This window comes from Balaenoptera acutorostrata, chromosome 19 (assembly GCF_949987535.1).
Source record: "Balaenoptera acutorostrata chromosome 19, mBalAcu1.1, whole genome shotgun sequence".
NCBI lineage: Eukaryota > Metazoa > Chordata > Mammalia > Artiodactyla > Balaenopteridae > Balaenoptera > Balaenoptera acutorostrata.
Window position 1 is genome coordinate 3,492,708 of NC_080082.1, and position 12,892 is coordinate 3,505,599.

General features: G+C 47.6%; 1 non-coding gene across 1 annotated transcript; it reads left to right on the forward strand.

Moving 5' to 3' along the window:
- Positions 1–8,425: 8,425 nt before the first annotated feature.
- LOC114236520 (U6atac minor spliceosomal RNA) lies at positions 8,426–8,556 on the forward strand. Its single transcript, XR_003622464.1, has one exon. It is a non-coding gene; the product is annotated as a U6atac minor spliceosomal RNA (small nuclear RNA).
- Positions 8,557–12,892: the final 4,336 nt, after the last annotated feature.

Below are 12,892 nucleotides of genomic sequence, written 5' to 3' on the forward strand. Positions count from 1 at the left end.
GAAGGGTCTGTAATCCCCAAGGATGACAATCCTGCCTTCCGTGCTTATCCACAATACAACCCTGCTGGTGCGCTGGACTGAATCTGGCAATAGTACAGCTAAGTTTTATGGAAGGAATGACATCCCAAGGAACATCCATCCCAAGACCAGGTGCTGCCCACAGGGCAGGTCTAGGAAGGGAAGGCTCAGGAGATCCCTGGTCAGCTGGAGAGCAGTGGACATCTGAGTTTAGCTGGTTTTGTTGTTGACTTTGGTTTGGTTGGGGAGGTGGGGAGAAATCGCTGTTACAGGGCAAAAGATGAGGAAATCGCTTGAAAAGACCCTTAGAGGTTGACCCATCCCTAAGGTTTGGACATGTTTGTTTATTCAGTAAACATTTACTGAGCACCTATTATGTGCCAGGAGTTGTACAGATGCTCAAGCGAAAACAGCAACACATCAGGCACTGAGTGGTCTCTGGTGCAGCCCAACTGGAATTCAAATCCAAGCTCTGACTTTACTGGCTGTGTGCCTTTAAACAAGTCACTTAACCTCTCTGTGCCCCATCCCGTAATCTGTAAAATGGGAGAATAACCTCACGTCTGTAACGAGGAAATAAAGCACGTAGGGCAGTAAGCCAGAGCTGGGGCCCAGGCAGTCTGAGCTGGTGAAGGTACACTTAACCCCTCGCCAGCCTACTTCACAGATAAAGCCCTTGTGTACTTTAACCCAGGGAGCAGCAATGCCAGAAGCAACTGGCTCTCAGGCCTCGTAAGCCTACCTCACATCCTAGTAAACTACGTTCTGCTTTCGGGGTCTGTACCAAGTCAAACCAAAGCATCTCCCTGGTAGTGAAATGAAGCTTCCAGCCTGCAGAGCTGCAGTCTGCAGCGGGATCTCCCCATGGGCCAGAGGACTCTTTAGGAGGACAGAGAAAGGGCAGCTGGAGGAGAGGACATCACTGCGACTGCCTGGTGTTGATGGGTTTGGCCAGAGCTGCCCTGCAAGGGCCCAGCCTGTGGGTGAAGCACCGCTACAAGCAGAGACGCGTGCCGGGGAGGGTGCGTGAACAGGTGTGCCACCCACACCTCAGCTTCTGCGCCCCAACCCTAGAGAAAGCTCAGGAGAAAGCCCCACTCACTGTGCTGGTACTATTTTCTGGATGTCCCACCCTACAAACGGGATGGCTGAGGCCTCAGCTCTCCCTCTGCTGTGCAGAATTGAGAATGCGGCCCAATGAACTACCAAGTCTAACTCTCCAAGACGCAGGTCCAGTTGTGCATTTGAGATGCTTGCAAGCTGAAGACAACCCTTTAGAAGGCATGTGAGCCCCTACTTCGGGGTCGGAACTTCTGCTCAGGGGTGATAAAGGACATGAGCACAAGTTAGCCAAACTCCAAATGAGCAAAGGACCTGAACAGACATCTTCCCAAAGAAGATACACAAGATGCCAGCAGGTACATGAAAAGATGCTCAACGTTACTAGTCATTAGGGAAATACAAATTAAAACCACAGTGAAATACAACCTCACCCCTGTTAGAACGGCCATCATTAAAGTCAAGAGATAACAAATGCCAGCGAGGATGTGGAAAAAAGGGAACCCTTGTGCATTCTTGGTGGGAATGTAGATTGGTGAAGCCACTATGGCAAGCAGTATGGAGGATCCTGAAAAAATTAGAAATAGAACTGCCATATGATCCAGGAATTCCACTTCTGGGAACATGTCCAAAAGAAATGAAAACTCTAACTGAAAAAGATATCTGCACCCCCATGTTCACAGCAGCATTATTTACAATAGCCAAGATATGAAAATAACCTAAGTGTGCATCAATGGATGAACAGATATAGAAGTTGTGGTACATATATGTACACAATGGAATACTACTCAGCCATATAAAATGAAGAAATCCCACCATCTGCAACATGACTGGACCCTGAAGGCATTATGCTAAGTGAAATAAGTTGGACAGAGAAAGACACTGTATGTTCACTTACATGTGGAATCTAAAAACAAAAGGAAACAAAAAACAAACAAAAAAATACAAACTCGTTTTTTTTACTGAGCTCTGACTGCCACGGCAACAGTCAGCTCTACCCACCACCAGAGCCTCCCATCAAGCCTCTTAGATAGCCTCAACCACCAGAGGGCAGACAGCAGAAGCAAGAAAAACTACAATCCTGCAGCCTGTGGACCAAAAACCACAGTTACAGAAAGATAGAGAAGATGAAAAGGCAGAGGGCTATGTACCAGATGAAGGAACAAGAAAAAACCCCAGAAAAACAACTAAATGAAGTGGAGATAGGCAATCTTCCAGAAAAAGAATTCAGAATAATGATAGTGAAGATGATCCAGGACCTCGGAATAAGAATGGAGGCAAAGATTGAGAAGATGCAAGAAATGATTAACAAAGACCTAGAAGAATTAAAGAACAAACAAACAGAGATGACCAGTACAATAACTGAAATGAAAACTACACTAGAAGGAATCAATAGCAGAATAACTGAGGCAGAAGAACGGATAAGTGACCTGGAAGACAGAATGGTGGAATTCACTGCTGCGGAACAGACTAAAGACAAAAGAATGAAAAGAAATGAAGACAGCCTAAGAGACCTCTGGGACAACATTAAACGCAACAACATTCGCATTATAGGGGTCCCAGAAGGAGAAGAGAGAGAGAAAGGACCAGAGAAAATATTTGAAGAGATTATAGTCGAAAACTTCCCTAACATGGGAAAGGAAATAGCCACCCAAGTCCAGGAAGCGCAGAGAGTCCCATACAGAATAAACCCAAGGAGAAACACGCCGAGACACATAGTAATCAAAGTGGCAAAAATTAAAGACAAAGAAAAATTATTGAAAACAGCAAGGGAAAAACGACAAATAACATACAAGGGAACTCCCATAAGGTTAACAGCTGATTTCTCAGCAGAAACTCTGCAAGCCAGAAGGGAGTGGCATGATATACTTAAAGTGATGAAAGGGAAGAACCTAAAACCAAGATTACTCTACCCGGCAAGGATCTCATTTAGATTTGATGGAGAAATCAAAAGCTTTACAGACAAGTAAAAGCTAAGAGAATTCAGCACCACCAAACCAGCTCTACAACAAATGCTAAAGGAACTTCTCTAAGTGGGAAACACAAGAGAAGAAAAGGACCTACAAAAACAAATCCAAAACAATTAAGAAAATGGTCATAGGAACATACATATTGATAATTACCTTAAACGTGAATGGATTAAATGCCCCAACCAAAAGACATAGACTGGCTGAATGGATACAAAAACAAGACCCATATATATGCTGTCTACAAGAGACCCACTTCAGACCTAGGGACACATACAGACTGAAAGTGAGGGGATGGAAAAAGATATTCCATGCAAATGGAAATCAAAAGAAAGCTGGAGTAGCTATACTCATATCAGATTAAATAGACTTTAAAATAAAGAATGTTACAAGAGACAAGGAAGGACACTACATAATGATCAAGGGATCAATCCAAGAAGAAGATACAACAATTATAAATATATATGCACCCAACATAGGAGCACCTCAATACATAAGGCAACTGCTAACAGCTATAAAAGAGGAAATCGACAGTAACACAATAATAGTGGGGGACTTTAACACCTCACTTACACCAACGGACAGATCATCCAAAATGAAAATAAATAAGGAAACAGAAGCTTTAAATGACACAATAGACCAGATAGATTTAATTGATATATATAGGACATTCCATCCAAAAACAGCAGATTACACGTTCTTCTCAAGTGCGCACGGAACATTCTCCAGGATAGATCACATCTTGGGTCACAAATCAAGCCTCAGTAAATTTAAGAAAATTGAAATCATATCAAGCATCTTTTCTGACCACAACGCTATGAGATTAGAAATGAATTACAGGGAAAAAAACGTAAAAAACACAAACACATGGAGGCTAAACAATACGTTACTAAATAACCAAGAGATCACTGAAGAAATCAAAGAAGAAATCAAAAAATACCTAGAGACAAATGACAATGAAAACACGACGACCCAAAACCTATGGGATGCAGCAAAAGCAGTTCTAAGAGGGAAGTTTATAGCTATACAAGCCTACCTAAAGAAACAAGAAAAATCTCAAGTAAACAATCTAACCTTACACCTAAAGAAACTAGAGAAAGAAGAACAAACAAAACCCAAAATTAGCAGAAGGAAAGAAATCATAAAGATCAGAGCAGAAATAAATGAAATAGAAACAAAGAAAACAATAGCAAAGATCAATAAAACTAAAAGTTGGTTCTTTGAGAAGATAAACAAAATTGATAAGCCATTAGCCAGACTCATCAAGAAAAAGAGGGAGAGGACTCAAATCAATAAAATCAGAAATGAAAAAGGAGAAGTTACAACAGACACCGCAGAAATACAAAGCATCCTAAGAGACTACTACAAGCAACTTTATGCCAATAAAATGGACAACCTGGAAGAAATGGACAAATTCTTAGAAAGGTATAACCTTCCAAGACTGAACCAGGAAGAAACAGAAAATATGAACAGACCAATCACAAGTAATGAAATTGAAACTGTGATTAAAAATCTTCCAACAAACAAAAGTCCAGGACCAGATGGCTTCACAGGTGAATTCTATCAAACATTTAGAGAAGAGCTAACACCCATCCTTCTCAAACTCTTCCAAAAAATTGCAGAGGAAGGAACACTCCCAAACTCATTCTATGAGGCCACCATCACCCTGATACCAAAACCAGACAAAGACACTACAAAAAAAGAAAATTACAGACCAATATCACTGATGAATATAGATGCAAAAATCCTCAACAAAATACTAGCAAACAGAATCCAACAACACATTAAAAGGATCATACAAAAAAGACAAAAAACAAAAAAAACAAACTCATAGAAAGAGATGAGACTTGTGGTTACCAGCAGCGGGGCTGAGTGTGGGAAAGGGGAATTGGAGGAAGGTGGTCAAAAGGTGCAAACTTCCAGTTGTGAGATAAGTAAGTTCCAGGGATGTGATGTACAACGTGACGACTCTAGCTAACACTGCTCCGCGAAATACTAAGGAAATAGGAAATACTAGGAAATACTAAGAGTTCTCATCAATAATAGGAATTTTTTTCCTTTTTTCTTCTTTCTTTTCTTTTTATTGTATCTATACAAGAAGATGAGTGTTATCTAGACCTACTGTGGTAATAATTTTACAACATATGCAAGTCAAACGGGCAGGCTGACTGCCTTAAACTTACACAGTGATGTACGTCAATTATCTATCAATCAAGCTAGGGGTGGGGGTAAAGAATGTAGGGTTAAAAGAAGAATCAAAAAATAATTTTAAAATGTAACTTCATTCTGAATATTGAAGAAACTGCCAAGCACTTGGAGAGAAAGTGGATCAAGTCAGTACCTAACACGTCTGAAAGCTGTGGGAATAGGACTGGTCACTCATCACACTCAGGGAAAAACTAAAGTTCTGACGTGAAATTTGACACAATAAGGTAATATTGGCATCAACTTCTGAAGCCTTTCAAAGCACACAGAAGACTTACAAGAACTCAAGCGTTTCTAAGAGTCACTATCAAAAGACAGAGCTTTCTACTTCCTCCTAAATAACAGATTTTCCCCTTCAAATACCAATACCAAGGATAAATTAAAAATAAGCATTCAGGACTTCCCTGGTGACGCAGCGGTTAAGAACCCACTTGCCAATTCAGGGGACACAGGTTCGATACCTCGTCGGGGAAGATCCCACATGCCACAGAGCAACTAAGCCCACGAGCCACAACTACTGAGCCTGCGCGCCTAGAGCCCATGCACCGCAACAAGAGAAGCCACCGCAATGAGAAGGCCGCGCACCGCAACGAAGAGTAGCCCCCGCTCGCCGCAACTAGGGAAAGTGCACGCGCAGCAACAAGGACCCAACGCGGCCAAAAATAAATAAATAAATAAATAAATTTATTCATTAAAAAAAAAAAAAGGATTCCTAAGACTTAAAAAAAAATAATAAGAGGGCTTCCCTGGTGGCGCAGTGGTTGAGAATCTGCCTGCCAATGCAGGGGACACGGGTTCGAGCCCTGGTCTGGGAAGATCCCACATGCCACGGAGCAGCTGGGCCCGTGAGCCACAATTGCTGAGCCTGCGCGTCTGGAGCCTGTGCCCCGCGACGGGAGGGGCCGCGATAGAGAAAGGCCCGCGCACCGCGATGAAGAGCGGTCCCCGCACCGCGATGAAGAGTGGCCCCCGCTTGCCGCAACTGGAGAAAGCCCTCGCATGAACCGAAGACCCAACACAGCCAAAAATAAAATAAATAAATAAATAAATAAATAAAAATAAGAAAATCCTTAAAAAAAAAAAAAAAAAAAAATAGGATTAGTGATTTTAAAAAAAAAATAATAATAATAATAATAATAAGAGTTCAACTTATTCAACTGTTCTTTTCACAAAAAAATGAGCCCTGTCTCCCATGGTGACACTCCCTTTTAGAGACCACACTGGGACACCTCGGGCTTCTCACGGGCCCAAGTGACGGCCTGTGAGCCACACGGGAGGCCATGCAGAGACTCCTCAACGTGCCAGACCTTGCTGCATGCTGCTCCACACCTGCGCCAGGGCTTCTCGAAGAAATATGCTTAGGCTGACCCTGCATGCGTGGGAACAACTGGAAGCTGGGCTCAGCTGCTGCTACGGTAGTAACTGCCGCTGCAGTGGTAAAGCAGCAGGCTGGGTGACACTCACAGGAAGTGAAAAGAAGTGGACAGCAAGCAGACAGGAAGCAGGGGCAGACAGGAAGCAGACAAAAAGCAGGGGCAGACAGGAAGCAAACAGGAAGCAGACAGGAAGCAGGGGCAGACAGGAAGCAGATAGAAAGCAGACAGGAAGTAGACAGGGAGCAGGGGCAGACAGCAAGCACACAGGGAGCAGGGGCAGACAGGAAGCACACAGGAAGCAGACAGGAAGCAGGGGCAGACAGGAAGCACACAGGAAGCAGACAGGAAGCAGGGGCAGACAGGAAGCAAACAGGAAGCAGACAGGAAGCAGACAAGAAGCAGGGGCAGACAGGAAACAAGCAGGAAGCAGAGAGGGAGCAGGGGCAGACAGCAAGCAGACAGGAAGCAGGGGCAGACAGGAAGCAGACAGGAAGCAGGGGCAGACAGGAAGCAGACAGGAAGCAGACAGGAAGCAGGGGCAGACAGGAAGCAGACAGGAAGCAGGGGCAGACAGGAAGCAGACAGGAAGCAGGGGCAGACAGGAAGCAGAGGCAGACAGGAAGAGCTCCTTTCTCCTCCAGCCTTCCGGCTCCCTGAGGGCCCCCAGCAGCAGAGGCTACGCCAGCTGGCCAAGCCCAAATGCAGTTTGCAGCACCCTGGCCCCAGCATCCATCAGCCAGTGTGGAAGGGTGGGTTTGAAGCCAAGACAGTAACTTACCTGGCACAGTCCATCTCTTTGGCTACTCTGTGACCACGCACGTTTAAGAACCTCCATATGACATCAGACGACTCTACGACCCCACCAAACAAGATGCAAACGGCCTTCATACAAAGGAAGATGTTCTTACCCTCAGCCCAAAATGAGTCCCAAGAGCCCTTGTAGGTATCCCTGGGCTACGGGACTTGCTCCTTCAGTTCAGTCACAGTCTCATCTGAGTATTGTTACCTAGGGACTAAACCGTAAAATTAACCTCCAACAGACGTGTAGAAAACAATACGGAGAAGAAAGGCAGAAAAGAAAAACTAGTTAATACGCCCATGGGCACACACAACAAGCAAGGAAGAAAATGTGCCTCGATGCTGCCGTCCTGATTTCTGAAACAGTCATGAAGCCATAATTAACACTCTTAACTTCCTTCTTCTGCTACCCATTCTGTTTCCTTTGCCCCTCTCCAGGGCTCAGCTGGTTGAGGTTCTTCACCTATTGGAGTGACCTTCATTCACGTAGGTCATGAATAGGGTCTGAATCCTTGGTGGTCGTGTCGCTTTGTTGTTACTGTGAACTATTGTTTTACGTTAACTTGACTGTTGGACTTGGAAGATCTAAGTAAGAGGCACCCAGGAGAGTCCCCTGGGTTCTAGCCATAGCTTTCCTCAGCCCCATTATGTAACACAAACCCCATTTCCCGTTTATACTCAGGATCACACGTCCCACAGAGTGAGTAACCCCCTTCTCTTTCTGTTGGTCAGTGGCATGAGCCCATCCAGTCTTGGCGGACTCAATCTCCAGCTCACGGGAGCCCATTGTGGCGTCTCCTGGTGGAAGCATTCATTCCCTAAGGAATCAGACCTCCAAACCAACAGAGAGAGTGTTCACAAATGGGAAACAAAGACCCTGTTGGTGTGTTATTAGGTGTAATTGTGAAAGGAGACACTCCCCTTTCCACCTCGGATCCCTGGCCCATGTATTCAGTCTAAGAGAAAGAGAGAACCACACATTGGTCCCTGATTAAAAGCATCGTTCTGTATGAAAGGAAAGACAGTTAGCATTCTCCTTGACGAGGATGGAAGATGCCCTTGGGTCTCACGACATGCAGACAGTTAAAGCATTGCTACCTACTTCCTGGCTCTTCCCACTTCTAGGTATATTCCCAAAGAATCGAGAGCTGAGACTCAAACAAATTTGGTACACCCATGTTCGTATCAGCATTACTCACAACAGCCAAAGGAAACAACCCAAATGACCCTCACAGGACAAAGGGATAAAGAGAATGAGGTGTATACATACAATGGAAAATTATTCGACCTTAAAAAAGAAAGGAGGAAATTCTGACACATGCTACAACATGAACAAACCTTGAGGTCATTATGTTGAGTGAAATAAGTCATACACACAAGGCCACACACAGTATGATTCCAGTTACATGAGGTTCATAGGGTCGGCAAATTCATACAGACAGACAGTAGAAGAGCAGTTACCAGGGGCTGGGGGAGGGGAGAATGGGGAGCTACGGTTTAACAGGTACGGAATTTTCAGTTTGGGATGATGGAAAGTTCTGGAGATGGAGAGTGATGATGGCTGTACAACAATGCGAAGGTACCTAACGCCATTGACTTAGACACTTAAAAATGGTTAGAACGGTAAATTTCATGCTACATATATTCTCCCACAATACAAAATTGATATAAAAAAGGCATACACTGCATCCTGTAAGACAGAATCCCATTCCCTGAGAGTGTTATCGCCCAAGTGCCCACCACTGAGTGTTCAGAAGTCCGCTGACTCTAGGTGAGGGGTAGCGGGACCAGTGAGCCCCCTGCTGCACGAAGAAGTCCGCTGGTGCTGTGCTGGGGCTTCTCGATGGTCTCCGCCGTTGGCAGGTTAGGCACGCGACATCCGTGGCCGCCAGGTCAGCCTCAGGGAAAGGAAGTCTAGGTTATGGGGCCTGCACGGCCTCCATCCCTGTCACCACGGTGGCTTAGTTCACGGACCCACTGAACACACACTGACGTGCTGGGGGGAGAGCCGGCCAACAACCCCCATTCCTGTTGGCTGCTTCTGTCCCTGAGCGTTGCTCACGCTTCCCTGTTTCCTTGTGCGTCCCAGGACCCAGAGATTTAAATATGTTGGATGGACGTTAATTCATTGTCAAAGCTGAAGTTCACTTTCCTGAACTTCTAGAAGGAGGTGTGGTTCAGTATAACGTTTCTAATTTCACAAGGTTGTTTTCATTTGGGGTTGAAAAATATGGCAACTGGCCTTCTGAGATCTGGGGACTGTCTTCAGTTCCTCCACACGTTATCTGGGGCTCCCCTTTCCTTCACCCCTGCCATCCCTGTCCTGGTCAATCTGACCCCACTCTCAGCAACTTCTCTGCAGTGTGGGTCCCGGGCTCAGAGGTCAGCCCAGGAGGGTGTCAGTACTGGGAGTACTCCCGCCCCCTGGACCCTACTGAGGGCCCCCAGCATTCGCCTGCTGTTGGACTGGGAACACTCCTAGCTTCATCAGATGGTCCCACCACACCTCCTTCCTGGTAAAATGCTTGGCTACCCCGGGGTCTCAGCCCTCAGGCCCATCAGCTGTCCCTGCTTCCCTCTGCTTCCCCTGGCACCAAAGCGGATACTGTGCAGGGCTTGTGGCCGTGCTTGATCTGCCCCCACCCATTTGTACTTTGGGGGATCACGGGGGTCGGCTCATAGTCATATCTCCTCACCTAATTTTTTGGTATTATCAACAGGGTTTTTGGTTTTGCTCTCTAGTTACCATTTCTATGTGGGGTTTCACAGAAATTCAAAAAGTATGCCACCACAGCCTTCACCTCCCCAGAATCCCCTCCCCCTTGCTTTTAACCATCCCTCCCCCCAAATTGGTCATCATCATTTTTATTGTTGTAGGCAACCAGTGTTTGGGTGGATTTGCCCTCATGGTTTCCAATCCCTTTGCTCCCCCTTCTTTCCTATAGCTCACTCCTTCCGAGTTCAGTTTTCTCCTTCCTGGACTATGTCCTTCAGCGCTTCTCTCAGCAAAGACCTGTTGGTAATAAATACTCTTCCTGTTCGCCTGTGAATATCTTTATTTTTTCCCTTGCTCTTGGTTAACAGTTTAGCTGATTTTATCATTCTAGTTGAAACTATCGTTCCACTGCCTTCTGGCATCTAGGGCTGCGTTTGATACGTCTGCTGCTACTTGTCCCTTTGTACATAATGATTTTTAAGTTCTACAGGGTAGAAAGCTGCCAGCTGCTAACAAGGTGAGCACCGAGTGACAGGCAAAAATAAGAATAGTAGAAAAGGATGAAACACACTCTAAACGGCAAGGAGCTCTCCACGCGTCAGGTGAGAACAGCAGCCCAGCAGGGCCTTGCAATGGTCCCAGGTAGAGCCCAAGCCTGGGCTGGTCAGGGACCCCCACTCTGAAGAATCCCCACTCCTGGGGAGGGGACAGGGACCCCTCTGGACTCCGGGGAGCTAAGCCGGTGGCTGTCCCGTCAGCCTTCTTGGTGTTTCTCAAAGTCCTGCCCCAACTTCATGTCACACAAGGAACCACAAGTCTCCCCAGACACCCTGGGAGGGGCAGCCTGTGGCCACACGAGCGCACCCCCCGAGAGAGCTCAGCCTGCCCTCTCTCCTGCGCCCCCATGCTCTCCACACCCTTCCTCTCCTCCCTCACAGGGTCTCAGCCCCATGGGTCGTCTTTCAGGCCCTCGAACCGAGTGAGCTCTGTCCTCAGGGCCTTTGTCCGTGGTCCTTCGAGCATGACTGTCTCCACCTGAGCCCCCTCGTCCCTGCCTCTGCTCAAGGGTGGGCAAGAGTCACCAAGTCTCAGCTCACGGGCTACCTCCTCGGGGATGTCTCCCATCACCGACCTCGAATTTTTCCCACCCCCAGCTGAAACACCCTCTCCATCACCGCCCCGAGCCCTCTCGAACCCTCTAATTACGTCGTCTGTTGTTTCACTCGTCCTCGGTGCTCCTGGGAGCCCCAACGGTGAGCCCCAAGGGTCGTGTTCACACCGTCACTCTCACAACATGCAGACCATCCGTAAGTGCTCAGTAGACCTCCAGCTTAAGGATGGTGGGCTGGATCGAGCATTCATTGTTTCCTGCTGAATTTCCATTAAAATGGCAGTAAAGGGATTTTTTTTTTTAAGGCATAAACCCACAAAGACAGAGAGACAGAATAGGACAGCAGTCACATCTTGGAATCTGACGCTGAGGTACAGGTGGTCATCCTCTGAGCAAGTGCACGAGTGGTTCCGACGTGGTCGGGGGAAGCCCCCAGGCCCAGGGAGACTCCGTGTGAAGCCACTCCAGGGGAGCAGCCGTCTGGGGGTCAGTCTCCAGCACCCCCCACTCCCACTCAGGCAGAGCCCTCGGCCTCTAGCTGCATTCAGTTCCACCGCCCAACCCGGGAAGGGCCCCTTCCTCTTGGGGTCGTTCTGGAGAGTGAGACAGTGAGCGCCTGGCCCATGGCAGGGGACCCACCAGTGATCGTTCAAGGGTCAGCAGAGCCAGGTGAGGGGCCAGGTCAGGAACTCCAGCCCCACCACAGGAGCTCTCGCTGGGAAGGAGCTGCAAATGGCACTGCCCGCGGGAGGGCCAAGCCACCCAGAGCCACAGGCTGGTCCTCACAGCCAGACTCGCACCCCACAGCTCCCGGCACGTCCTCCCCGCAGAGGGCCTCCCGGGGAGTCAGCTGGCCCTTGAGAACAAGCCAGCAGGGCCATTTCCAGAGCAGCGGGAGATACGCAATCGGGCTACAGCTCCCCTGCTCCTCCTGCCACACTGGTTGCTTCAAGCCTTCTCACAAGCCCGTCTAAGGCCAACTTCCTGGGACATCCCTCTGGTCGAGCTCCAGGGACCAACTTCCCTTCCCAGTCACAGCTCCCCCCCGACCCCCCCCTTCACCAACGCTGCTGGGAGACCCCTCTGCACCAGCTCTGTTCCGGAATCTGTTCTGCTTCCCCACGCAGGGGTTCCAGGACCCAGTGAGGGGAACGGACATTAGAGCGAGGGGAGAGAACCACAGGACAGACGGAGGAGCCCCCCCAGGACGCCTGCCGGGGGCTCGGGCAGGGCTCCTTAACGCCTGCCCAGCCTACAGCTGGCTTCGCTGTTGCTTCTTAGATAAAAAGGCAGGAGCGCAGAACTCGGTCTGCCCTTCCCAATCTCGTGGTCACACACTCCAACCGACACTCACAATTGCAAGGGGAGAGACAGTCCCAGGAGGGAAGCGACCACGGGGAGGTCTGTCAGTCTGGTTACTGTGATGGGGATTTAACTCTCATGAAAATCTCTTGTCGAAACACCCCATACCACAAGACTCTGTATTTTTAGTTTTTATATGCTATCCCCTTATACAACTTACTTTCGCCAGTTCGTTTATACCCAAAATGTATTCACTACAGACACTTGGGAGAAACGTACTGTGTTTCAAATGACGCTTCCATTTCATTCAGTTATCATCAAAGAACCAGCCACAAGGACG